The 23,928-nt window shown below is 50.7% G+C and overlaps 1 pseudogene; it reads left to right on the top strand.

Annotated features, from left to right (window-relative positions):
- LOC147110006 (uncharacterized) overlaps window positions 1-23,928 on the top strand; it is a 58,615-nt pseudogene that overhangs the window by 14,474 nt on the left and 20,213 nt on the right.

Here is a 23,928-nt window from a genome sequence, read left to right as displayed (position 1 = left end):
CGCACTTGGAGCACTGTGCACAGTTCTGGTCTTCGTATGCCTTGGTTAGACCACACTTGGAGCACCTTGCACAATTCTGGTCTCCCTATACCTTGGTTATACCTCACTTGGAGCACTGTGCACAGTTCTGGTCTCCATATACCTTGGTTAGACCGCACTTGGAGCACTGTGCACAGTTCTGGTCTCCATATACCTTGGTTAGACCACACTTGGAGCACTGTGCACAGTTCTGGTCTCCATATACCTTGGTTAGACCACACTTGGAGCACCGAACAGTTCTGGTCTCCGTATACCTTCGTTAGACCACACTTGGAGCACCGTGCACAGTTCTGGTCTCCGTATACCTTGGTTAGACCACACGTGGAGCACTGTGCACAATTCTGGTCTCCGTATACCTTGGTTAGACCACACTTGGAGCACTGTGCATAGTTTTGGTCTCCATATACCTTGGTTAGACCACACTTGGAGCACCGTGCGCAGTTCTGGTCTCGTATACCTTGGTTAGACCACACGTGGAGCACTGTGAACAGTTCTGGTCTCCATATACCTTGGTTAGACTGCACTTGGAGCACTGTGCACAGTTCTGGTCTCCATATACCTTGGTTAGACCACACTTGGAGCACCGTGCACAGTTCTGGTCTCCGTATACCTTGGCTAGACCACACTTGGAGCACTGTGCACAGTTGTGGTCTCCGTATACCTTGGTTAGACCACACGTGGAGCACCGTGCACAGTTCTGGTTTCCATATACCTTGGTTAGACCACACTTGGAGCACTGTGTACAGTTCTGGTCTCCATATACCTTGGTTAGACCACACTTGGAGCACTGTGCACAGTTCTGGTCTCCATATACCTTGGTTAGACCACACTTGGAGCACTGTGTACAGTTCTGGTCTCCATATACTTTGGTTAGACCACACTTGGAGCACCGTGCACAGTTCTGGTCCCCATATACCTTTGTTGGACCACACTTGGAGCACTGTGTACAGTTCTGGTCTCTATATACCTTGGTTAGACTACACTTGGAGCACTGTGCACAGTTATGGTCTCCGTATACCTTGGTTAGACCACACTTGGAGCACTGTGCGCGGTTCTGGTCTCCCTGTAGCTTGGTTATATCTCACTTGGAGCACTGTGCACAGTTCTGGTCTCCCTATACCTTGGTTATACCTCACTTGGAGCACTGTGCACAGTTCTGGTCTCCATATACCTTGGTTAGACCACACTTGGAGCACAGTGCACAGTTCTGGTCTCCATATACCTTGGTTAGACCACACTTGGAGCACTGTGCACAGTTCTGGTCTCCATATACCTTGGTTAGACCACACTTGCAGCACCGTGCACAATTCTGGTCTCCATATACCTTGGTTAAACCACACATGGAGCACAATTCTGGTCTCCCTACACCTTGGTTAGACCACACTTGGAGCACTGTGCACAGTTCTGGTCTCCGTATACCTTGGTTAGACCACACTTGGAGCACTGTGCACAGTTCTGGTATCCATATACCTTGGTTAGACCACACTTGGAGCTCCGTGTACAGTTCTGGTCTCCGTATACCTTGGTTAGACCACACTTGGAGCACCGTGCACAGTTCTGGTCTCCATATACCTTGGTTAGACCACACTTGGAGCACTGTGTACAGTTCTGGTCTCCGTATAACTTGGTTAGACCACACTTGAAGCACTGTGTACAGTTCTGGTTTCCATATACTTTGGTTAGACCACACTTGGAGCATCGTGCACAGTTCTGGTCCCCATATACCTTGGTTAGACCACACTTGGAGCACGGTGTACAGCTCTGGTCTCTATATACCTTGGTTAGACCACACTTGGAGCACCGTGCACAGTTCTGGTCCCAGTATACCTTGGTTAGACCACACTTGGAGCACTGTGCACAGTTCTGGTCTCTATATACCTTGGTTAGACCACACTTGGAGCACTGTGCACAGTTCTGGTCTCTATATACCTTGGTTAGACCACACTTGGAGCACCGTGCACAGTTCAGGTCTCCGTATACCTTGGTTAGACCACACTTGGAGCACTGTGCACAGTTCTGGTCTCCACATACCTTGGTTAGACCGCCCTTGGAGCACTGTGCACAGTTCTTGTCTCCATATACCTTGGTTAGACCACCCTTGGAGCACTGTGCACAGTTCTGGTCTCCATATACCTTGGATGGAGCACACTTGGAGCACTGTGCACAGTTCTGGTCTCCATATACCTTGGTTAGACCGCACTTGGAGCACTGTGCACAGTTCTGCTCTTCGTATGCCTTGGTTAGACCACACTTGGAGCACCTTGCACAATTCTGGTCTCCCTATACCTTGGTTATACCTCACTTGGAGCACTGTGCACAGTTCTGGTCTCCATATACCTTGGTTAGACCGCACTTGGAGCACTGTGCACAGTTCTGGTCTCCGTATACCTTGGTTAGACCACACTTGGAGCACTGTGCACAGTTCTGGTCTCCACATACCTTGGTTAGACCGCCCTTGGAGCACTGTGCACAGTTCTTGTCTCCATATACCTTGGTTAGACCACCCTTGGAGCACTGTGCACAGTTCTGGTCTCCATATACCTTGGATGGAGCACACTTGGAGCACTGTGCACAGTTCTGGTCTCCATATACCTTGGTTAGACCACACTTGGAGCACTGTGCACAGTTCTGGTCTCCATATACCTTGGTTAGACCACACTTGGAGCACCGAACAGTTCTGGTCTCTGTATACCTTCGTTAGACCACACTTGGAGCACCGTGCACAGTTCTGGTCTCCGTATACCTTGGTTAGACCACACGTGGAGCACTGTGCACAATTCTGGTCTCCGTATACCTTGGTTAGACCACACTTGGAGCACTGTGCATAGTTTTGGTCTCCATATACCTTGGTTAGACCACACTTGGAGCACCGTGCGCAGTTCTGGTCTCGTATACCTTGGTTAGACCACACGTGGAGCACTGTGAACAGTTCTGGTCTCCATATACCTTGGTTAGACTGCACTTGGAGCACTGTGCACAGTTCTGGTCTCCATATACCTTGGTTAGACCACACTTGGAGCACCGTGCACAGTTCTGGTCTCCGTATACCTTGGCTAGACCACACTTGGAGCACTGTGCACAGTTGTGGTCTCCGTATACCTTGGTTAGACCACACGTGGAGCACCGTGCACAGTTCTGGTTTCCATATACCTTGGTTAGACCACACTTGGAGCACTGTGTACAGTTCTGGTCTCCATATACCTTGGTTAGACCACACTTGGAGCACTGTGCACAGTTCTGGTCTCCATATACCTTGGTTAGACCACACTTGGAGCACTGTGTACAGTTCTGGTCTCCATATACTTTGGTTAGACCACACTTGGAGCACCGTGCACAGTTCTGGTCCCCATATACCTTTGTTGGACCACACTTGGAGCACTGTGTACAGTTCTGGTCTCTATATACCTTGGTTAGACTACACTTGGAGCACTGTGCACAGTTATGGTCTCCGTATACCTTGGTTAGACCACACTTGGAGCACTGTGCGCGGTTCTGGTCTCCCTGTAGCTTGGTTATATCTCACTTGGAGCACTGTGCACAGTTCTGGTCTCCCTATACCTTGGTTATACCTCACTTGGAGCACTGTGCACAGTTCTGGTCTCCATATACCTTGGTTAGACCACACTTGGAGCACAGTGCACAGTTCTGGTCTCCATATACCTTGGTTAGACCACACTTGGAGCACTGTGCACAGTTCTGGTCTCCATATACCTTGGTTAGACCACACTTGCAGCACCGTGCACAATTCTGGTCTCCATATACCTTGGTTAAACCACACATGGAGCACAATTCTGGTCTCCCTACACCTTGGTTAGACCACACTTGGAGCACTGTGCACAGTTCTGGTCTCCGTATACCTTGGTTAGACCACACTTGGAGCACTGTGCACAGTTCTGGTATCCATATACCTTGGTTAGACCACACTTGGAGCTCCGTGTACAGTTCTGGTCTCCGTATACCTTGGTTAGACCGCACTTGGAGCACCGTGCACAGTTCTAGTCTCCATATACCTTGGTTAGACCACACTTGGAGCACTGTGTACAGTTCTGGTCTCCGTATACCTTGGTTAGACCACACTTGGAGCACTGTGCACAGTTCTGGTCTCCATATAACTTGGTTAGACCACACTTGAAGCACTGTGTACAGTTCTGGTTTCCATATACTTTGGTTAGACCACACTTGGAGCACCGTGCACAGTTCTGGTCCCCATATACCTTGGTTAGACCACACTTGGAGCACGGTGTACAGCTCTGGTCTCTATATACCTTGGTTAGACCACACTTGGAGCACCGTGCACAGTTCTGGTCTCAGTATACCTTGGTTAGACCACACTTGGAGCACTGTGCACAGTTCTGGTCTCTATATACCTTGGTTAGACCACACTTGGAGCACTGTGCACAGTTCTGGTCTCTATATACCTTGGTTAGACCACACTTGGAGCACCGTGCACAGTTCAGGTCTCCGTATACCTTGGTTAGACCACACTTGGAGCACTGTGCACAGTTCTGGTCTCCACATACCTTGGTTAGACCGCCCTTGGAGCACTGTGCACAGTTCTTGTCTCCATATACCTTGGTTAGACCACCCTTGGAGCACTGTGCACAGTTCTGGTCTCCATATACCTTGGATGGAGCACACTTGGAGCACTGTGCACAGTTCTGGTCTCCATATACCTTGGTTAGACCGCACTTGGAGCACTGTGCACAGTTCTGCTCTTCGTATGCCTTGGTTAGACCACACTTGGAGCACCTTGCACAATTCTGGTCTCCCTATACCTTGGTTATACCTCACTTGGAGCACTGTGCACAGTTCTGGTCTCCATATACCTTGGTTAGACCGCACTTGGAGCACTGTGCACAGTTCTGGTCTCCATATACCTTGGTTAGACCACACTTGGAGCGCTGTGCACAGTTCTGGTCTCCATATACCTTGGTTAGACCACACTTGGAGCACCGTGTACAGTTCTGGTCTCCGTATACCTTCGTTAGACCACACTTGGAGCACCGTGCACAATTCTGGTCTCCATATACCTTGGTTAGACCACACTTGGAGCACTGTGCATAGTTTTGGTCTCCATATACCTTGGTTAGACCACACTTGGAGCACCGTGCACAGTTCTGGTCTCGTATACCTTGGTTAGACCACACTTGGAGCACTGTGAACAGTTCTGGTCTCCATATACCTTGGTTAGACTGCACTTGGAGCACTGTGCACAGTTCTGGTCTCCATATACCTTGGTTAGACCACACTTGGAGCACCGTGCACAGTTCTGGTCTCCGTATACCTTGGCTAGACCACACTTGGAGCACTGTGCACAGTTGTGGTCTCCGTATACCTTGGTTAGACCACACGTGGAGCACCGTGCACAGTTCTGGTTTCCATATACCTTGGTTAGACCACACTTGGAGCACTGTGTACAGTTCTGGTCTCCATATACCTTGGTTAGACCACACTTGGAGCACTGTGCACAGTTCTGGTCTCCATATACCTTGGTTAGACCACACTTGGAGCACTGTGTACAGTTCTGGTCTCCATATACTTTGGTTAGACCACACTTGGAGCACCGTGCACAGTTCTGGTCCCCATATACCTTTGTTGGACCACACTTGGAGCACTGTGTACAGTTCTGGTCTCTATATACCTTGGTTAGACTGCACTTGGAGCACCGTGCACAGTTATGGTCTCCGTATACCTTGGTTAGACCACACTTGGAGCACTGTGCGCGGTTCTGGTCTCCCTGTAGCTTGGTTATATCTCACTTGGAGCACTGTGCACAGTTCTGGTCTCCCTATACCTTGGTTTTCCTCACTTGGAGCACTGTGCACAGTTCTGGTCTCCATATACCTTGGTTAGACCACACTTGGAGCTCTGTGCACAGTTCTGGTCTCCATATACCTTGGTTAGACCACACTTGCAGCACCGTGCACAATTCTGGTCTCCATATACCTTGGTTAAACCACACATGGAGCACAATTCTGGTCTCCCTACACCTTGGTTAGACCACACTTGGAGCACTGTGCACAGTTCTGGTCTCCGTATACCTTGGTTAGACCACACTTGGAGCACTGTGCACAGTTCTGGTATCCATATACCTTGGTTAGACCACACTTGGAGCTCCGTGTACAGTTCTGGTCTCCGTATACCTTGGTTAGACCACACTTGGAGCACCGTGTACAGTTCTGGTCTCCATATACCTTGGTTAGACCACACTTGGAGCACCGTGCACAGTTCTGGTCTCCATATACCTTGGTTAGACCACACTTGGAGCACTGTGTACAGTTCTGGTCTCCGTATACCTTGGTTAGACCACACTTGGAGCACTGTGCACAGTTCTGGTCTCCATATAACTTGGTTAGACCACACTTGGAGCACTGTGTACAGTTCTGGTTTCCATATACTTTGGTTAGACCACACTTGGAGCACCGTGCACAGTTCTGGTCCCCATATACCTTGGTTAGACCACACTTGGAGCACGGTGTACAGTTCTGGTCTCTATATACCTTGGTTAGACCACACTTGGAGCACCGTGCACAGTTCTGGTCTCAGTATACCTTGGTTAGACCACACTTGGAGCACTGTGCACAGTTCTGGTCTCTATATACCTTGGTTAGACCACACTTGGAGCACTGTGCACAGTTCTGGTCTCTATATACCTTGGTTAGACCACACTTGGAGCACCGTGCACAGTTCAGGTCTCCGTATACCTTGGTTAGACCACACTTGGAGCACTGTGCACAGTTCTGGTCTCCACATACCTTGGTTAGACCGCCCTTGGAGCACTGTGCACAGTTCTGGTCTCCATATACCTTGGATGGAGCACACTTGGAGCACTGTGCACAGTTCTGGTCTCCATATACCTTGGTTAGACCGCACTTGGAGCACTGTGCACAGTTCTGCTCTTCGTATGCCTTGGTTAGACCACACTTGGAGCACCTTGCACAATTCTGGTCTCCCTATACCTTGGTTAGACCACACTTGGAGCACTGTGCACAGTTGTGGTCTCCGTATACCTTGGTTAGACCACTCGTGGAGCACCGTGCACAGTTCTGGTCTCCATATACCTTGGTTAGACCACACTTGGAGCACTGTGCACAGTTCTGGTCTCCATATACCTTGGTTAGACCACACTTGGAGCACTGTGTACAGTTCTGGTCTCCATATACTTTGGTTAAACCACACTTGGAGCACAATTCTGGTCTCCCTACACCTTGGTTAGACCACACTTGGAGCACTGTGCACAGTTCTGGTCTCCGTATACCTTGGTTAGACCCTAGACCACACTTGGAGCACCATGCACAGTTCTGGTCCCCATATAACTTGGTTAGACCACACTTGGAGCTCTGTGCAAAGTTCTGGTCTCTATATACCTTGGTTAGACCACACTTGGAGCACCGTGCACAGTTCTGGTCTCCATATACCTTGGTTAGACCACACTTGCAGCACCGTGCACAGTTCTGGTCTCCATATACCTTGGTTAGACCACACTTGGAGCACTGTGCACAGTTCGGGTCACCATATACCTTGGTTCGACCACACTTGGGGCACAGTGTACAGTTCTGGTCTCCGTATACCTTGGTTAGACCACACTTGGAGCATTGTGCACAGTTCTGGTCTCCATATACCTTGGTTAGACCACACTTGGAGCACCGTGCACAGTTCTGGTCTCCGTATACCTTGGTTAGACCACACTTGGAGCACTGTGCACAGTTGTGGTCTCCGTATACCTTGGTTAGACCACACGTGGAGCACCGTGCACAGTTCTGGTTTCCATATACCTTGGTAGGACCACACCTGGAGCACTGTGTACAGTTCTGGTCTCCATATACCTTGGTTAGACCACACGTGGAGCACTGCGCACAGTTCTGGTCTCAATATACCTTGGTTAGACCATACTTGGAGCACTGTGCACAGTTCTGGTTTCCATACACCTTGGTTAGACCACACTTGGAGCACGTTGCATAGTTCTGGTCTCCCTATACCTTGGTTATACCTCACTTGGACCACTGTGCACATTTCTGGTCTCTATATACCATGGTTAGACCACACTTGGAGCAATGTGCACTGTTCTGGTCTCCATATACCTTGGTGAGACCACACTTGGAGCACCGTGCACAGTTCTGGTCTTGTATACCTTGGTTAGACCACACTTGGAGCACCGTGTACAGTTCTGGTCTCCATATACCTTCGTTAGACCACACTTGGAGCACCGTGCACAATTCTGGTCTCCGCATACCTTGGTTAGACCACACGTGGAGCACTGTGCACAATTCTGGTCTCCGTATACCGTGGTTAGACCACACTTGGAGCACTGTGCACAGTTGTGGTCTCCATATACCTTGGTTAGACCACACGTGGAGCACCGTGCACAGTTCTGGTCTCGTATACCTTGGTTAGACCACACTTGGAGCACTGTGAACAGTTCTGGTCTCCATATACCTTGGTTAGACTGCACTTGGAGCACTGTGCACAGTTCTGGTCTCCATATACCTTGGTTAGACCACACTTGGAGCACCGTGCACAGTTCTGGTCTCCATATACCTTGGTTAGACCACACTTGGAGCACTGTGCACAGTTCTGGTCTCCGTATACCGTGGTTAGACCACACTTGGAGCACTGTGCACAGTTGTGGTCTCCATATACCTTGGTTAGACCACACGTGGAGCACCGTGCACAGTTCTGGTCTCGTATACCTTGGTTAGACCACACTTGGAGCACTGTGAACAGTTCTGGTCTCCATATACCTTGGTTAGACTGCACTTGGAGCACTGTGCACAGTTCTGGTCTCCATATACCTTGGTTAGACCACAGTTGCAGCACCGTGTACAGTTCTGGTCTCCATATACCTTGGTTAAACCACACTTGGAGCACAATTCTGGTCTCCCCACACCTTGGTTAGACCGCACTTGGAGCACTGTGCACAGTTCTGGTCTCCGTATTTCTTGGTTAGACCACACTTGGAGCACTGTGCACAGTTCTGGTCTCCATATACCTTGGTTAGACCACACTTGGAGCACTGTGCACAGTTCTGGTCTCCATATACGTTGGTTAGACCACACTTGGAGCACCGTGTACAGTTCTGGTCTCCGTATACCTTGGTTAGACCACACTTGGAGCACCGTGCACAGTTCTGGTCTCCGTATACCTTGGTTAGACCACACGTGGAGCACTGTGCACAATTCTGGTCTCCGTATACCTTGGTTATACCACACTTGGAGCACTGTGCACAGTTCTGGTCTTCATATACCTTGGTTAGACCACACTTGGAGCACCATGCACAGTTCTGGTCTCGTATACCTTGGTTAGACCACACTTGGAGCAGTGTGAACAGTTCTGGTCTCCATATACCTTGGTTAGACCACACTTGGAGCACCGTGCAGAGTTCTGGTCTCCGTATACCTTAGTTAGACCACACTTGGGGCACTGTGCACAGTTGTGGTCTCCGTATACCTTGGTTAGACCACACGTGGAGCACCGTGCACAGTTCTGGTTTCCATATACCTTGGTTAGACCACACTTGGAGCACCGTGCACAGTTCTGGTCTCCATATACCTTGGTTAGACCACACTTGGAGCACTGTGTACAGTTCTGGTCTCCATATACCTTGGTTAGACCACACTTGGAGCACTGTGCACAGTTCTGGTCTCCATATACCTTGGTTAGACCACACTTGGAGCACTGTGTACAGTTGGGGTCTCCATATACTTTGGTTAGACCACACGTGGAGCACCGTGCACAGTTCTGGTCCCCATATACCTTTGTTAGACCACACTTGGAGCATAGTGTGCAGTTCTGGTCTCTATATACCTTGGTTAGACCACACTTGGAGCACCGTGCACAGTTCTGGTCTCTGTATACCTTGGTTAGACCACACTTGGAGCACTGTGCACAGTTCTGGTCTCTATATACCTTGGTTAGACCACACTTGGAGCACTGTGCACAGTTCTGGTCTCTATATACCTTGGTTGGACCACACATGGAGCACCGTGCACAGTTCAGGTCTCCGTATACCTTGGTTAGACCACACTTGGAGCACTGTGCACAGTTCTGGTCTCCATATACCTTGGTTAGACCACCCTTGGAGCACTGTGCACAGTTCTGGTCTCCATATACCTTGGATGGACCACACTTGGAGCACTGTGCACAGTTCTGGTCTCCATATACCTTGGTTAGACCGCACTTGGAGCACTGTGCACAGTTCTGGTCTTCGTATGTCTTGGTTAGACCACACTTGGAGCACTGTGCACGGTTCTGGTCTCCCTGTACCTTGGTTATATCTCACTTGGAGCACTGTGCACAGTTCTGGTCTCCATATACCTTGGTTAGACCACACTTGGAGCACTGTGCACAGTTCTGGTCTCCCTATACCTTGGTTATACCTCACTTGGAGCACTGTGCACAGTTCTGGTCTCCATATACCTTGGTTAGACCACACTTGGAGCACAGTGCACAGTTCTGGTCTCCATATACCTTGGTTAGACCACACTTGGAGCACTGTGCACAGTTCTGGTCTCCATATACCTTGGTTAGACCACAGTTGCAGCACCGTGCACAGTTCTGGTCTCCATATACCTTGGTTAAACCACACTTGGAGCACAATTCTGGTCTCCCTACACCTTGGTTAGACCGCACTTGGAGCACTGTGCACAGTTCTGGTCTCCGTATTTCTTGGTTAGACCACACTTGGAGCACTGTGCACAGTTCTGGTCTCCATATACCTTGGTTAGACCACACTTGGAGCACTGTGCACAGTTCTGGTCTCCATATACGTTGGTTAGACCACACTTGGAGCACCGTGTACAGTTCTGGTCTCCGTATACCTTGGTTAGACCACACTTGGAGCACCGTGTACAGTTCTGGTCTCCATATACCTTGGTTAGACCACACTTAGAGCACCGTGCACAGTTCTGGTCTCCATATACCTTGGTTAGAGCACACTTGGAGCACTGTGTACAGTTCTGGTCTCCATATACCTTGGTTAGACCACACTTGGAGCACTGTGCACGGTTCTGGTCTCCATATACCTTGGTTAGACCACACTTGGAGCACTGTGTACAGTTCTGGTTTCCATATACTTTGGTTAGACCACACTTGGAGCACCGTGCACAGTTCTGGTCCCCATATACCTTGGTTAGACCACACTTGGAGCACTGTGTACAGTTCTGGTCTCTATATACCTTGGATAGACCACACTTGGAGCACGGTGCACAGTTCTGGTCTCCATACCTTGGTTAGACCACACTTGGAGCACTGTGCACAGTTCTGGTCTCCGTATACGTTGGTTAGACCACACTTGGAGCACCGTGTGCAGTTCTGATCTCCATATACCTTGGTTAGACCCCACTTGGAGCACTGTGCACAGTTCTGGTCTCCATATACCTTGGTTAGACCACACTTGGAGGACTGTGCACAGTTCTGGTCTCCATATACCTTGGTTAGACCACACTTGGAGCACTGTGCACAGTTCTGGTCTCCATATACCTTGGTTAGACCACACTTGGAGCGCTGTGCACAGTTCTGGTCTCCCTATACCTTGATTAGACCACACTTGGAGCACAGTGCACAGTTCTGGTCTCCATATACCGTGGTTAGACCACACTTGGAGCACTGTGCACAGTTCTGGTCTCCCTATACCTTGGTTATACCACACTTGGAGCACTGTGCACAGTTCTGGTCTCCATATACCCTGGTTAGACCACACTTGGAGCACTGTGTACAGTTCTGGTCTCCATATACCTTGGTTAGACCACACTTGGAGCACTGTGTACAGTTCTGGTCTCCATATACCTTGGTTAGACCACACTTGGAGCACTGTGCACAGTTCTGGTCTCCATATAACTTGCTTAGACCACACTTGGAGCACTGTGCACAGTTCTGGTCTCCATATACCGTGGTTAGACCATACTTGGAGCACTGTGCACAGTTCTGGTCTCCCTATACCTTCGTTATACCCCACTTGGAGCACTGCACAGTTCTGGTCTCCATATACCTTGATTAGACCACACTTAGAGCACTGTGTACAGTTCTGGTCTCCATATACCTTGGTTAGACCACACTTGGAGCACTGTGTACAGTTCTGGTCTCCATATACCTTGGTTAGACCACACTTGGAGCACTGTGCACAGTTCTTGTCTCCATATACCTTGGTTAGACCACACTTGGAGCACTGTGTACAGTTCTGGACTCCGTATACATAAGGAACATAAGGACATAAGGAATAGGAGCAGGAGTAGGCCAATCGGCCCCTCGAGTCTGCTCCACCATTCAATAAGATCATGGCTGATCTGATCCGAACCTCAAATCTTCTATTAGTCTCCAACCACCCGAACCCATGTGATCTCCCGGGAGAGGCGAAAAACCAGATAAACATAGAAACATAGAAGATAGGAGCAGTAGTAGGCCATTTGGCCCTTCGAGCCTGCTCCGCCATTCAACGAGATCATGGCTGATCATCGAAACCCTAGCATCCGGTCCCTACACCGACAACCATCCTACCCAAGCCCTATCCCCGTAACCCCACGTATTTAAGACCCCCTAACACTAAGGGTCAATTTTTATCATGGCCAATTGACCTAACCCGCTCATCTTTGGACTGTAGGAGGAAACCGGAGCACCCGGAGGAAACCCACGCAATCACGGGGAGAATGTGCAAACTCCACACAGACAGTCACCCGAGGCCGGATTTGAACCTGGGTCCCTGGCGCTGTTGAGGCAACAGTGCTAACCACTATGCCACCGTGCTGCCCAATGGCCAATTTGGGAGAAAAAAAATCTGGGAAATTCCTCTCCGACTCATCTAGGCGATCGAAATTCTTCCAGGAGATCACTCTGTCCCTATATTTTCTACAGTACTTACCTTCTGTAAAGGCGATCTCCACCCCAGCCAGGAACAGGAATAAAACTATCTCCTGAAATCTAACACAGAATTAGAACACAGTAGGAGCAGAACCAGGCTACACGGCCCCTGGGCCCACTCCACTACCCACAGGGCCATGACCATTCCGAACCTAGACTCATGTCCAGTTTCCTGCCCGCTCCCCGTAACCCTTAATTCCCTTTACTTCTAGGAAACTATCTATTTCTGTTTTAAATTTATTTAATGATGTAGCTTCCACAGCTTTCTGGGGCAGCAAATTCCACAAACCTACCACCCTCTGAGTGAAGAAGTTTCTCCTCATCTCAGTTTTGAAAGAGCAGCCCCTTATTCTAAGATTATGCCCCCTAGTTCTAGTTTCACCCATCATTGGGAACATCCTCACCGCATCCACCCGATCAAGCCCCTTCACAATCTTATATGTTTCAATAAGATCGCCTCTCATTCTTCTGAACTCCAATGAGTAGAGTCCCAATCTACTCAACCTCTCCTCATATGACCACCCCCTCATCCCCGGGATTAACCGAGTGAACCTTCTTTGTACTGACTCGGGAGCAAGTATGTCTTTTCTTAAGTATGGACACCAAAACTGTATGCAGTATTCCAGGTGCGGTCTCACCAATACCTTGTACAACTGCAGCAATACCTCCCTGTTTTTATATTCCATCCCCCTAGCAATGAAAGCCAACATTCCATTGGCCTTCTTGATCACTTGCTGCACCTGCATACTAACTTTTTGAGTTTCGTGCACCAGGACCCCCAGATACCTTTGTGCTACAGTACTTTCCAGTTTCTTGCCATTAAGATAATAACTTGCTCTATGATTTTTCCTACCATAGTGCATAACCTCACACTTTCCAGTATTGTATTCCATCTGCCAAATCTCTGCCCACTTACATAGCCTGTCTATGTCCCTTTGCAGGTTTTTTATGTCCTCACTCACTACTTTCCGTCCCATCTTTGTATCATCTGCAAACTTTGATATGTTACACTCGGTCCCCTCCTCCAAATCGTTAATATAGATTGTAAAGAGTTGGGGACCCAGCACTGACCCCTGCGGAACACCACTAGTTACTGGTTGCCCATCTGAGAACGAACCATTTATCCCAACTCTCTGCTTTCTGTTAGATAGCCAATCCTCCACCCACGCCAGAATATTACCCCCAATCCCGTGATTTTTTATCTTGAGCAATAATCTTTTGTGTGGCACCTTGTCAAATGCCTTTTGGAAGTCTAAATACACTACGTCCACTGGTTCCCCTTTATCCACCCTGTATGTTACTTCCTCAAAAAACTCAAGCAAATTTGTCAAACATGACTTCCCCTTCATGAAACCATGCTGAGTTTGTCCTATTAAATTATGTTTATCCAAATGTCCCGTTACTGTCTCCTTAATAATGGACTCTAACATTTTACCAACCACAGATGTTAGGCTAACAGGTCTATAGTTTCCAGCCTTCTGCCTACCACCTTTTTTAAATAAGGGTGTTACATTAGCAGTTTTCCAATCTGCCGGGACCTTTGCTGAGTCCAGGGAGTTTTGGAAAATTATTACCAATGCATCCACAATCCCTACCACCACTTCCCTCAAGACCCTAGGATGCAAGCCATCAGGTCCAGGGGATTTATCCGCCTTGAGTCCCATTATTTTACCAAGTACCACTTCCTTAGTTATTTTAATCGTATTTAGTTCCTCCCCCCCTAGAGCCCCCTGTTTGTCCAGTGTTGGGATATTCTTAGTGTCCTCTACTGCAAAGACTGATACAAAATAATTGTTCAGCGTTTTTGCCATCTCCATGTTCCGCACCATTAATTTCCCGGTCTCATCCTCTAAGGGACCAACATTTACTTTAGCCACCCTTTTTCTTTTTATATAACTATAGAAACTTTTGCTGTCTGTTTTTATATTTTTTGCTAATTTACTTTCATAATCTATCTTCCCTTTTTTAATCAATCTTTTCGTTATTTTTTGCTGTCTTTTAAAGACTTCCCAATCTTCCATCCTCCCACTAGATTTGGCTACCTTATATGCCCTTGTTTTTAGTCGGATACTATCCTTAATTACTTTACTTAGCCACGGATGGCTATCTTTTCTTTTACACCCTTTTTTCCTCAGTGGAATATATATTTTTTGGTAGTTGTAAAATAACTCCTTAAATGTACACCACTGATCATGTACCGTCTTACCCTTTAATCTATTTTCCCAGTCCACTCTTATCAATTCCGCTCTCATACCTTCACAGTCTCCTTTATTCCAGCTCAGCACGCTTGTTTGAGATCCAACCTTCTCACCCTCTAATTGAATATGGAATTCAACCATGTTATGGTCACTCATTCCAAGGGGATCCTTTACTAGGACATTTTTAATTAATCCTGTCTCATTACACAGGACCAAATCTAAGGTTGCTTGCCCCCTGGTCGGTTCAGTTACATTATGCTCAAGAAACCCATCCCTAATACACTCAATGAACTCATCCTCAAGGCTGCTCTGCCCCATTTGATTTGTCCAGTTAATATGATAATTAAAATCCCCCATAATTATAGCTGTTCCCTTATTACAAGCCTCAACTATTTCCTGATTAATACTCCGTCCAACAGAGTTGCAACTGCTCGGAGGCCTATAGACTACACCCACTAGTGTTTTTTTCCCCTTATTATTCCTTATCTCCACCCAAACTGTTTCACTATCCTGCTCCTTTGACCCAATATCATTTCTCTGTATTATAGTGATTCCTTCCTTTATTAACATAGCCACCCCACCTCCTCTCCCTTCCTGCCTGTCCTTCCTGATTGTTAAATAACCTGGTATGTTTAATTCCCAGTAATGGTCACCCTGCAGCCATGTTTCTGTAATGGCCACAAGATCATACCCATATGTAGTTATTTGTGCCATTAACTCATTCATTTTGTTACGAATGCTACGTGCATTCAGATAAAGAACTTTCAAATATGTTTTGTAACACTTAGTTCCTGTTTTTTCCCTTTTTAGTACTTTACTTTTTACTCCATACCTTCTGTCCCTTCCTGACACGTTCTGTTTTTTAATTCCCCCACTGCTACCTAAGTCTATGACCTTCTCTGTTGTCATTTCTATTATTTGCTCTCTAGAAACCTCCCCCCCACTAGTTAGTTTAAAGCCCTCTCTACAGCCCTAGTTATTCGATTCGCCAGGATTCTAGTCCCAGCACTGGCCAAGTGGAGTCCGTCTCAACGGAACAGCTCCCTCCTGTCCCAGTACTGGTGCCAGTGTCCCAAGAAGCAAAACCCATTTCTCCCACACCAGTCTTTGAGCCACGCATTTAAATCTTTAATTTTATTTATCCTAGCCAAATTCGCTCGTGGCTCAGGTAATAACCCAGAGATTATTACCCTTGAGGTTCTGTTTTTTAATTTGACCCCTAGCTGCTCATACTCCTTTAACAGAACCGTCTTCCTTGTCCTATCTACGTCATTTGTACCAACATGGACCACGACAACTGGATCCTCCCCCTCCCACTCCAAGTTTCTTTCCAGCCCAGAAGAGATGTCCTTAACCCTGGCACCGGGCAGGCAACACAGCCTTCGGGACTCCCGCTCTTGACTGCAGAGAACCCTATCTATCCCCCTAATGATACTATCCCCTACCACTACAACATTTCTTTTTACTCCCTCCACTTGAATGGCCCCCTGTACCACGGTGCTGTGGCCAGGTTGCTCATCCTCCCTGCAGTCCCCGCTCCCGCCCTCACAGGGAGTAAGAACCTCGATCCTGCTGGACAAGAGCAAGGGCTGCGTCTCCTTCAACACTACATCCTGGATCCCTGTACCTTCCTCACTCGTAGTCACACCGTCCTGTCCCTGACCACAGACTACATCTGCAGTAATTAACTTCATAGGTGTGACCATCTCCTGAAACATAGAGTCCAGGAACTTCTCCCCCTCCCTGATGTGTCGCAGTGTCTGAAGCTCCATAACATGGAACTTGAGTTCCTCTAGCAGCAAACACTTGTCGCAGATGTAATCACCGTGAGCCTCAATGGGGTCCACCGGCTCCCACATCTCGCAACAGTAACACATCACCTGCTCCATTCTATAAAATTAATTAAATTTCTTATTATTAGTTATGAAGACCCTGCCCGGATATAGATGATAATATCACACCACTATTCAATAGGACTTACCAACTTAAAGGTATAAAAGAGAAGAGAAGGAAGAAAACCAACCAACCAGCTGATCACCAACCTCCTCCTTGAATACTGTCTGTGGGGCATGTTTGGTTGACTCTTCTCGCTGCTCCGCTTCCGTAGTGCTTTCTAAGCCTGGGAGTGGGGGGAAAAACAGAGCAAAAAACACACCCTCACCTCCCACTTGCCCGAACTCTTCCACTTACCAAAACTCCAGCAGCACTCAATGCACAAAGCACTCCCTTGGTTAGACCACACTTGGAGCACTGTGCACAGTTCTGGTCTCCATATACCTTGGTTAGACCACACTTGGAGCACTGTGCACAGTTCTGGTCTCCCTATACCTTGGTTATACCACACTTGGAGCACTGTGCACAGTTCTAGTCTCCCTATACATTGGTTAGACCACACTTGGATCACTGTGCACAGGTCTGGTCTCCCTATACCTTGGTTAGACCACACTCGGGGCACTGTGCACAGTTCTGGTCTCCATATACCTTGGTTAGACCACACTCGCAGGGCCGATTGGCCTACTCCTGCTCCTATTTCTTATGTTCTTATGATTGTGCGAGGCGCTCTGACCCTGATTGTGCGAGGTGCTCTGACCCTGATTGTGCGAGGTGCTCTGACCCTGATTGTGCGAGGTGCTCTGACCCTGATTGTGCAGGGTGCTCTGACCCTGATTGTGCGAGGTGCTCTGACCCTGATTGTGCGAGGTGCTCTGACCCTGATTGTGCGAGGTGCTCTGACCCTGATTGTGCGAGGTGCTCTGACCCGGATCGTGCGAGCTGCTCTGACCCTGATTGTGCGAGGTGCTCTGACCCTGATTGTGCGGGGTGCTCTGACCCTGATTGTGCGAGGTGCTCTGACCCTGATTGTGCGAGGTGCTCTGACCCTGATTGTGCGAGGTGCTCTGACCCTGATTGTGCGAGGTGCTCTGACCCTGATTGTGCGAGGTGCTCTGACCCTGATTGTGCGAGGTGCTCTGACCCCGATTGCGCGAGGTGCTCTGACCCTGATTGTGCGAGGTGCTCTGACCCTGATTGTGCGAGGTGCTCTGACCCGGATTGTGCGAGGTGCTCTGACCCGGATTGTGCGAGGTGCTCTGACCCTGATTGTGCGAGGTGCTCTGAGCCTGATTGTGCGAGGTGCTCTGACCCGGATTGTGCGAGGTGCTCTGACCCCGATTGTGCGAGGTGCTCTGACCCGGATTGTGCGAGGTGCTCTGACCCTGATTGTGCGAGGTGCTCTGACCCTGATTGTGCGAGGTGCTCTGACCCTGATTGTGCGGGGTGCTCTGACCCGGATTGTGCGAGGTGCTCTGACCCGGATTGTGCGAGGTGCCCTGAACCTGATTGTGCGAGGTGCTCTGACCCTGATTGTGCGAGGTGCTCTGACCCTGATTGTGCGAGGTGCTCTGACCCTGATTGTGCGAGGTGCTCTGACCCTGATTGTGCGAGGTGCTCTGACACGGATTGAGCGAGGTGCTCTGACCCTGATTGCGCGAGGTGCTCTGACCCTGATTGTGCGAGGTGCTCTGACCCTGATTGTGCGAGGTGCTCTGACCCGGATTGTGCGAGGTGCTCTGACCGTGATTGTGCGAGGTGCTCTGACCCTGATTGTGCGAGGTGCTCTGACCCTGATTGTGCGAGGTGCTCTGACCCTGATTGTGCGAGGTGCTCTGACCCCGATTGTGCGAGGTCCTCTGACCCCGATTGTGCGAGGTGCTCTGACCCTGATTGTGCGAGGTGCTCTGACCCTGATTGTGCGAGGTGCCCTGACCCCGATTGCGCGAGGTGCTCTGACCCTGATTGTGCGAGGTGCTCTGACCCGGATTGTGCGAGGTGCTCTGACCCTGATTGCGCGAGGTGCTCTGACCCTGATTGTGCGAGGTGCTCTGACCCTGATTGTGCGAGGTGCTCTGACCCTGATTGTGCGAGGTGCTCTGACCCGGATTGTGCGAGGTGCTCTGACCCTGATTGTGCGAGTTGCTCTGACCCTGATTGTGCGAGGTGCTCTGACACTGATTGTGCGAGGTGCTCTGACCCTGATTGCGCGAGGTGCTCTGACCCTGATTGTGCGAGGTGCTCTGACACTGATTGTGCGAGGTGCTCTGACCCCGATTGTGCGAGGTGCTCTGACCCTGATTGTGCGAGGCGCTCTGACCCGGATTGTGCGAGGTGCTCTGACCCTGATTGTGCGAGGTGCTCTGACACTGATTGTGCGAGGTGCTCTGACCCTGATTGTGCGAGGTGCTCTGACCCTGATTGCGCGAGGTGCTCTGACCCTGATTGTGCGAGGTGCTCTGACCCCGATTGTGCGAGGTGCTCTGACCCCGATTGTGCGAGGTGCTCTGACCCTGATTGTGCGAGGTGCTCTGACCCCGATTGTGCGAGGTCCTCTGACCCCGATTGTGCGAGGTGCTCTGACCCTGATAGTGCGAGGTGCTCTGACCCTGATTGTGTGAGGTGCTCTGACCCTGATTGTGCGAGGTGCTCTGACCCCGATTGTGCGAGGTGCTCTGACCCTGATTGTGCGAGGTGCTCTGACCCTGATTGCGCGAGGTGCTCTGACCCTGATTGTGCGAGGTGCTCTGACCCTGATTGTGCGAGGTACTCTGACCCGGATTGTGCGAGGTGCTCTGACCCTGATTGTGCGAGGTGCTGTGACCCCGATTGTGCGAGGTGCTCTGACCCTGATTGTGCGAGGTGCTCTGACCCTGATTGTGCGAGGTGCTCTGACCCTGATTGTGCGAGGTGCTCTGACCCGGATTGAGCGAGGTGCTCTGACCCTGATTGTGCGAGGTGCTCGGACCCTGATTGTGCGAGGTGCTCTGACCCTGATTGTGCGAGGTGCTCTGACCCCGATTGTGCGAGGTGCTCTGACCCCGATTGTGCGAGGTGCTCTGACCCCGATTGTGCGAGGTGCTCTGACCCTGATTGTGCGAGATGCTCTGACTCTGATTGTGCGAGGTGCTCTGACCCTGATTGTGCGAGGTGCTCTGACCCCGATTGTGCGAGGTGCTCTGACCCCGATTGCGCGAGGTGCTCTGACCCCGATTGCGCGAGGTGCTCTGACCCTGATTGTGCGAGGTGCTCTGACCCTGATTGTGCGAGGTGCTCTGACCCTGATTGTGCGAGGTGCTCTGACCCCGATTGTGCGAGGTGCTCTGACCCCGATTGCGCGAGTTGCTCTGACCCCGATTGCGCGAGGTGCTCTGACCCTGATTGTGCGAGGTGTTCTGACCCTGATTGTGCGAGGTGCTCTGACCCTGATTGTGCGAGGTGCTCTGAGCACGATTGTGCGAGGTGCTCTGACCCTGATTGTGCGAGGTGCTCTGACCACGATTGTGCGAGGTGCTCTGACCCGGATTGTGCGAGGTGCCCTGACCCTGATTGTGCGAGGTGCTCTGACCCCGATTGTGCGAGGTGCTCTGACCCTGATTGTGCGAGGTGCTCTGACCCCGATTGCGCGAGTTGCTCTGACCCCGATTGCGCGAGGTGCTCTGACCCTGATTGTGCGAGGTGTTCTGACCCTGATTGTGCGAGGTGCTCTGACCCTGATTGTGCGAGGTGCTCTGACCACGATTGTGCGAGGTGCTCTGACCCTGATTGTGCGAGGTGCTCTGACCACGATTGTGCGAGGTGCTCTGACCCGGATTGTGCGAGGTGCTCTGACCCTGATGTGCGAGGTGCTCTGACCCCGATTGTGCGAGGTGCTCTGACCCTGATTGTGCGAGGTGCTCTGACCCCGATTGTGCGAGGTGCTCTGACCCCGATTGTGCGAGGTGCTCTGACCCTGATTGTGCGAGGTGCTCTGACCCCGACTGTGCGAGGTGCTCTGACCCTGATTGTGCGAGGTGCTCTGACCCCGATTGTGTGAGGTGCTCTGACCCTGACTGTGCGAGGTGCTCTGACCCCGATTGTGCGAGGTGCTCTGACCCCGACTGTGCGAGGTGCTCTGACCCTGATTGTGCGAGGTGCTCTGACCCGGATTGAGCGAGGTGCTCTGACCCTGATTGTGCGAGGTGCTCGGACCCTGATTGTGCGAGGTGCTCTGACCCTGATTGTGCGAGGTGCTCTGACCCCGATTGTGCGAGGTGCTCTGACCCCGATTGTGCGAGGTGCTCTGACCCCGATTGTGCGAGGTGCTCTGACCCTGATTGTGCGAGATGCTCTGACTCTGATTGTGCGAGGTGCTCTGACCCTGATTGTGCGAGGTGCTCTGACCCCGATTGTGCGAGGTGCTCTGACCCCGATTGCGCGAGGTGCTCTGACCCCGATTGCGCGAGGTGCTCTGACCCTGATTGTGCGAGGTGCTCTGACCCTGATTGTGCGAGGTGCTCTGACCCTGATTGTGCGAGGTGCTCTGACCCCGATTGTGCGAGGTGCTCTGACCCCGATTGCGCGAGTTGCTCTGACCCCGATTGCGCGAGGTGCTCTGACCCTGATTGTGCGAGGTGTTCTGACCCTGATTGTGCGAGGTGCTCTGACCCTGATTGTGCGAGGTGCTCTGAGCACGATTGTGCGAGGTGCTCTGACCCTGATTGTGCGAGGTGCTCTGACCACGATTGTGCGAGGTGCTCTGACCCGGATTGTGCGAGGTGCCCTGACCCTGATTGTGCGAGGTGCTCTGACCCCGATTGTGCGAGGTGCTCTGACCCTGATTGTGCGAGGTGCTCTGACCCCGATTGCGCGAGTTGCTCTGACCCCGATTGCGCGAGGTGCTCTGACCCTGATTGTGCGAGGTGTTCTGACCCTGATTGTGCGAGGTGCTCTGACCCTGATTGTGCGAGGTGCTCTGACCACGATTGTGCGAGGTGCTCTGACCCTGATTGTGCGAGGTGCTCTGACCACGATTGTGCGAGGTGCTCTGACCCGGATTGTGCGAGGTGCTCTGACCCTGATGTGCGAGGTGCTCTGACCCCGATTGTGCGAGGTGCTCTGACCCTGATTGTGCGAGGTGCTCTGACCCCGATTGTGCGAGGTGCTCTGACCCCGATTGTGCGAGGTGCTCTGACCCTGATTGTGCGAGGTGCTCTGACCCCGACTGTGCGAGGTGCTCTGACCCTGATTGTGCGAGGTGCTCTGACCCCGATTGTGTGAGGTGCTCTGACCCTGACTGTGCGAGGTGCTCTGACCCCGATTGTGCGAGGTGCTCTGACCCCGACTGTGCGAGGTGCTCTGACCCTGATTGTGCGAAGTGTTCTGACCTTGATTGTGCGAGGTGCTCTGGCCCTGACTGTGCGAAGTGTTCTGACCTTGATTGTGCGAGACTCACTACTAACTCTGCTGTTCCTCTGACTGCATCTTAGGGAACGCCGCCGTGTCATGGCAGCTCAAGTGGCTCTCCGGCGGCAGCAAGAGGCCGAGCTGAAGAAAAGGCTGGCGAAGAGCCTGCTGCAGTTCGGCGAGGTGGCGGGGAGGAAGCTGGGCGGGGCCGTACGCCAGCCATTAGGTAAGTTAGTGCCCTTACGTGTGGGTGTTATTATAGCATAACAATAACAACTTGTATTTATATAGCGCCTTTAACGTCGTAAAACATCCCAAGGCGCTTCACAGGAGCATTATAAGACAAAAATTGGCACCGAGTCACATAAGATATTAGGACAGGCGACGAAACGCTGGGTCAAAGAGGTCGGTTTTAAGGAGCGTCTTAAAGCAGGAAAGAGGGCCCAAGAGGTTTAGGGAAGGAATTCCAGAGCTTAGGGCCCAGACAGCTGAAGGCACGGCCGCCAATGGTTGAGCGATTATAATCAGGGATGCTGAAGAAAGCAGAATTAAAGGAGCACAGAGTTCTCAGGGCTTGTGGGGCTGAAGGAGATTTTTGAGATAGGGAGGGTTGTAGGGGCTGGAGGAGGTTACAGAGATAGGGAGGGTTGTGGGGGCTGGAGGAGGTTACAGAGATAGGGAGGGTTGTAGGGGCTGGAGGAGATTACAGAGATAGGGAGGGTTGTAGGGGGCTGGAGGAGGTTACAGAGATAGGGAGGGTTGTAGGGGCTGGAGGAGATTACAGAGATAGGGAGGGTTGTAGGGGGCTGGAGGAGGTTACAGAGATAGGGAGGGTTGTAGGGGCTGGAGGAGGTTACAGAGATAGGGAGTGTTGTAGGGGCTGGGGGAGTTTACAGAGATAGGGAGGATTGTTGGGGCTGGAGGAGGTTACAGAGATAGGGAGGGTTGTAGGGGGCTGGAGGAGGTTACAGAGATAGGGAGGGTTGTAGGGGCTGGAGGAGGTTACAGAGATAGGGAGGGTTGTAGGGGCTGGAGGAGGTTACAGAGATGGGGAGGGTTGTAGGGGGCTAGAGGAGGTTACAGAGTTAGGGAGGGTTGTAGGGGCTGGAGGAGGTTACAGAGATAGGGAGGGTTGTAGGGGCTGGAGGAGGTTACAGAGATAGGGAGGGGGGGAGCGAGGAGGCCATGGAGGGATTTGAAAACAAGGATGAGAATTTTGAAATCGAGGCGTTGCTTAATTGGGAACCAATGTAGGTCAGCGAGCACAGGGGAGATGGTAGAACGGGACTTGGTGCGAGTTAGGACATGGGCAGCCGAGCTTTGGATGACCTTAAGTTTACATAGGGTGGAATGTGGGAGGCCAGCCAGAATCGGAAATTGTCATACATCCTTTCCTTAGGAAACATTGCAACGTCTGGTTAATACTCTTTATATTAAATTATATCAGAGATAATAAAACACAACCCCTTGCACGCAGTGCATATGAGATATTTTACTCACGTACCAAAGACTCCTCAGGAGGCCGCAAGCGTGTCGTCTTGACTGCTTACTTTAGCCTCAGCGAGAGTAGACTGAGGTTTCCCAGGAGCTCCAGTGTCTTGTGTCTTGTTATAGGTTTAATTAC

This window comes from Somniosus microcephalus, chromosome 12 (assembly GCF_052327205.1).
Source record: "Somniosus microcephalus isolate GS21.2 chromosome 12, FLI_Smic_1.0, whole genome shotgun sequence".
NCBI lineage: Eukaryota > Metazoa > Chordata > Chondrichthyes > Squaliformes > Somniosidae > Somniosus > Somniosus microcephalus.
The sequence above is the reverse complement of the archived record's forward strand: the minus strand, read 5'-3'. Positions and strand labels throughout refer to the sequence as shown.